Source organism: Conger conger, unplaced genomic scaffold (genome assembly GCF_963514075.1).
Source record: "Conger conger unplaced genomic scaffold, fConCon1.1 SCAFFOLD_61, whole genome shotgun sequence".
In the NCBI taxonomy this organism is placed as follows: domain Eukaryota; kingdom Metazoa; phylum Chordata; class Actinopteri; order Anguilliformes; family Congridae; genus Conger; species Conger conger.
In genome coordinates this window covers 85,001-90,000 of record NW_026890389.1, presented here as the reverse complement: position 1 = coordinate 90,000, position 5,000 = coordinate 85,001, and the positions used below count along the sequence as shown (strand labels likewise).

The 5,000-nt window shown below is 53.1% G+C and overlaps 1 protein-coding gene across 1 annotated transcript in view; it reads left to right on the top strand.

The window, feature by feature from the left end:
• LOC133120156 (pyruvate carboxylase, mitochondrial-like) overlaps nucleotides 1–5,000 on the top strand; it is an 85,909-nt gene that overhangs the window by 72,375 nt on the left and 8,534 nt on the right.

Genomic DNA, 5,000 nt, shown 5'->3' with positions numbered 1-5,000 from the left:
TTTTAGATACTTAGATGACATATGGGGAACATGGACACACAGTTAGAGGACTTCAAACACTTTATACAAATCCTCAACACACACCATAGAATGATAACAGTTAATACAATACATCACGCATAACCAACAAATAGATTTTCTTGGACACTACCACATACAAGGGACCCTCTTTTTCCCAAACACACACTTTAGACACTAAAGTTTTCTTTAAAGATACTGACACACACACACTTTTACATAAAAACAGTCTCCACCCTAAACACGCTTTCAAGGGCCTGATCAAACCACAATTGCTCAGGTTCAACAGGATTTGCACACAGGTAATAGATTTTGAAGAGGCTACCCAGACCCTCTTCAATGCATTAAAACCAAGGGGGTATTCCAGATCTTTCCTTAGACACGTCCGGAAAACCTTCTTAACCACCAGACAACAAGACACATGGAAAATCATCCCGCTAATCACCACCTACTCAGCATTTAGCCTAGCTGCAAACAGAAAAATTAAATTAAATCTAACCCGCACTCTACAGAACACAAACATTATCCAGGACTATAAAATTATCTCAGCATATAAAATAAATGAAAATCTTAAAGATCATCTGGTAAGCAGCAAACTACCAGAACTTAATACTTTACCTACACAGGGCCCAATATTCTACAAGCAAGCCACTACAGTCAGGAACACCACTACCAACACAACCTACATAATAAAACAAACACTAACGTAAAAACACTAAAAACTGCATACATGCCATTAAGTGCAAACAATGTGGTATAATACATGTAGGAGAGACAGGGAACACAATTAAATGTAGACTAGCACAACATGTATACAACATTAGAAATCACAGAGAGACAGACACACACCTGGTGGCTCATTTCCTTCACCATGGACTTGAGGCACTAGAAATATCGGGCCTTCAAACAAACAATAATTGGACACCGGAGGAGAGACGCAGGTTTGAGAAACACTGGATTCTCAAACTTAGCACTCTATTTCCAAGAGGACTGAACCAACGCACATAGAGCACCAACACAAGAGGGACCAAATTCTTCCTACTTAAAGGCTTCAAGTACCCTGAATGGCCAGTGCAAACTTTTATTTCCCAAGAGGCCCTAATATGGGACAACTTGGGAAATAAAGATTTGTGTGTGTGTGTGTGTGTGTTGTGTGTGTGCTGGGCATTGTGTTGAGTCAGCACTGGCTAATTGAATTGTCTGGGAGCTGTGTCAGGTCTGTGGGCAGCAGTGGAGTCAGCTCTTTCCTGTCCTACTGTCTGAGACTCTCTGTGTGTGTGTGTGTGTGTGTGTGTGAGTGTGTGTGTGTGTGTGTGTGAGTGGTGTGTGAGTTGTGAGTGTGTGAGTGTGTGAGTGTGTGAGTGTGTTGAGTGTGTGAGTGTGTGAGTGTGTGGAGTGTGTGAGTGTGTGAGAGTATCTGCGCATGCTTGTGTCAGTGAGTGTTTTTGAAGCAGGCAATTGATTGTTACAGACAGTGGTACAGGGGCAGGGTTATGGGTGGTACAGGGGCGTACAGGGAGCTACAGGGGCGGTACAGGGTGTTAAAGGGGGGTGCAGGGGCGGTACAGGGGCCGTCCAGGGCGGTACAGGGTTCTACAGGGTGGTACAAGGGGCGGTACAGGGGGCTACAGGGTGGTACAGGGGCGGTACGACAGGGGGCTACAGGGGCGGTACAGGGGGCTACAGGGTGGTACAGAGTGGTACAGGGTGGTACAGGGGCGTACACGGTGGCACAGGGTGCTACAGGGTGGTACAGGGGGCTACGGGGTGGTACTGGGGGGTACAGGGGGGTACAGGGGGCTACAGGGGCGGCACAGGGGGCTACAGGGAGGTACAGGGGGGTACAGGGGTGGTACAGGGTGGTACAGGGGGCTACAGGGTGGTACAGGGGCGGTACAGGGGGCTACAGGGGCGGTACAGGGGGCTACAGGGTGGTACAGGGGCGGTACAGGGGGCTACAGGGGCGGTACAGGGGGCCTACAGGGGCGGTACAGGGGGCTACAGGGGCGGTACAGGGGGCTACAGGGTGGTACAGGGGGCTACAGGGTGGGTACAGGGGCGGTACAGGGGGCTACAGGGGCGGTACAGGGGGCTACAGGGTGGTACAGGGGGGTACAGGGGGCTACAGGGTGCTACAGGGGGCTACAGGGAGGTACAGGGGGGTACAGGGGTGGTACAGGGTGGTACAGGGGGCTACAGGGTGGTACAGGGGCGGTACAGGGGGCTACAGGGGCGGTACAGGGGGCTACAGGGTGGTACAGGGGGGTACAGGGGCGGCACAGGGGGCTACAGGGTGGTACAGAGTGGTACAGGGGGGTACAGGGGGGTACAGGGGTGGTACAGGGTGGTACAGGGGGGGTACAGGGGGGTACAGGGTGGTACAGGGTGGTACAGGGGGCTACAGGGTGGTACAGGGGGGTACAGGGTGGTACAGGGTGGTACAGGGGGCTACAGGGTGGTACAGGGGGGTACAGGGTGGTACAGGGGGCTACAGGGTGGTACAGGGGGGTACAGGGTGGTACAGGGGGGCTACAGGGTGGTACAGGGGGGTACAGGGGGGTACAGGGGGGTACAGGGTGGTACAGGGTGGTACAGGGGGCTACAGGGGCGGTACAGGGGGCTACAGGGGGGTACAGGGGCGTACAGGGGGGCAGTGGTTAGGGGTGGTTTTGAATGTTGAACAGTGGCTCTTCAGAGGTTCTGAGACTGTAAACAGCTGATGCAGGGTGCAGTGTTAGAACAGATCTCCGCCCCAGAGAAGGACCAGAAGGGGCTAAAATCAGCTTTAAATCCTTCACTCAGAACATATCCTCCAGACCTGAGCTCAAACATTGATCAATGCGCTCGCCTCTGGTACGGGAGGTTATTGATGCCTGTTCCACGCCCTTCCTGGCAGAGCAGGTTTACGGGTGGATAGAAATGCTTCTACAGGAGTACTGACCAGAACAAGAGGCTCACGCCTCTCCTCTGCTGCCTGTTTAACAATTGATTTTAAAACTCTAAGTAGTTTGTTTTTTTTAACTGTGAATGGCTTGGCAGCTGCACACATTACTCAGAGGCGTGTCGGCTGAACCGAGCTCGACTGCTCTGTCCCTGCTTTCAGACGGAGGCGCTGCCCACTGCGGCTGCTTTACAACATTCAGAACATTTTTAACTTCAGCTTGGACTGGCTAGATGCCGAAAATATCATATCATATTTTTCTTGTTACGAGTGTATTTGATTTTGTGTGTATTTGGTTTTTCCAATACAAATTTCAGAAGTGGACTTTTCTATATTGCAGCTGTTGGAAAAAAAAGGATCTGTCAAAATTCTGCGATAATTACTTTAAACAATTTTTATCCAGGAACACTGGAACATTGGTTAAAAACCCTAATGCACCACCTGTCGTGTTGGCGACGGCAACCTGATCACCCCTCTTCCACGTTCAAAAACACCCTCAGAACTCTCCACTCTCCAAACTTTTATTAGTGTATGATCGCTCTGTTGATTTTTAAACCTTTCCTTTTATCTGTTGTTTGATTAACTATGTGAAGCGTCTTTGTGTTGCCTTTAAAAGCACTATATGATATAAATATATAATTATTACACGACTCTCTGATCCAGGAGAAGTGGAGGGAGGTGAGACTCCGTGTGTTGGAGCGATCACACTGATGAAAAACCTCTTTATTATTATTCAACCTCAACCCTCGTCAAATAATGTGATAAACTGACTGAGTGGCAATACCACAGTTTTGGAAACTGGAGCAATTCTAGTGAAATACTGGAAGGCAGGTGCGACCTGGCCTGCACGGTGTGGTGGCAGGGCTGGGGGGTAGAGCAGGGCTGGGGTGTAGAGCAGGGCTGGGGTGTAGAGTAGAGCAGGGCTGGGGTGTAGAGCAGAGCTGGGGTGTAGAGCAGGGCTGGGGTGTAGAGCAGGGCTGGGGTGTAGAGCAGGGCTGGGGTGTAGAGTAGAGCAGGGCTGGGGTTGTAGAGTAGAGCAGGGCTGGGGTGTAGAGTAGAGCAGGGCTGGTGGTGTAGAGTAGAGCAGGGCTGGGTGGAGAGAGTAGAGCAGGGCTGGGGTGTAGAGCAGGGCTGGGTGTAGAGCAGGGCTGGGGGTGTAGAGCAGGGCTGGGTGTGTAGAGCAGGGCTGGGGTGTAGAGTAGAGCAGGGGTGTAGAGCAGAGCTGGGGTGTAGAGCAGGGCTGGGGTGTAGAGTAGAGCAGGGCTGGGGTGTAGAGTAGAGCAGGGCTGGGGTGTAGAGTAGAGCAGGGCTGGGGTGTAGAGCAGGGCTGGGGTGTAGGCAGGGCAGGGCTGGGGTGTAGAGTAGAGCTGGGGTGTTAGAGCAGGGCTGGGTGTAGAGTAGAGCAGGGCTGGGGTGTAGAGTAGAGCAGGGCTGGGGTGTAGGCAGGGCAGGGGTGTAGAGTAGAGCTGGGTGTAGAGCAGGGCTGGGGTGTAGAGTAGAGCAGGGCTGGGGTGTAGAGTAGAGCAGGGCTGGGGTGTAGGGCAGGGCAGGGGTGTAGAGTAGAGCTGGGGTGTAGAGCAGGCTGGGTGTAGAGAAGAGCAGGGCTGGGGTGTAGGGCAGGGCAGGGGTGTAGAGTAGAGCTGGGGTGTAGAGCAGCGAGGCAGAGCTGGGGTGTAGAGCAGGGCAGAGCTGGGTGTAGAGCAGGGCAGAGCTGGGGTGTAGAGCAGGGCAGAGCTGGGGTGTAGAGCAGGGCAGGGCTGGGGTGTAGAGTAGAGCAGGGGTGTAGAGTAGAGCAGGGGTGTAGAGCAGGGCTGGGGTGTAGAGCAGAGCAGGGGGTAGAGTAGAGCAGGGCTGGGGTGTAGAGGCAGGGGAGCAGGGCTGCATAGAGTAGAGCAGGGCTGGGGTGTAGAGCAGAGCAGGGCTGGGGTGGGGTGTAGAGCAGGGCTGGGGTGTAGAGCAGAGCTGGGGTGTAGAGCAGAGCTGGGGTGTAGAGTAGAGCTGGGGTGGGGTGGGGTGTAGAGCAGGGCTGGGGTGTAGAGCA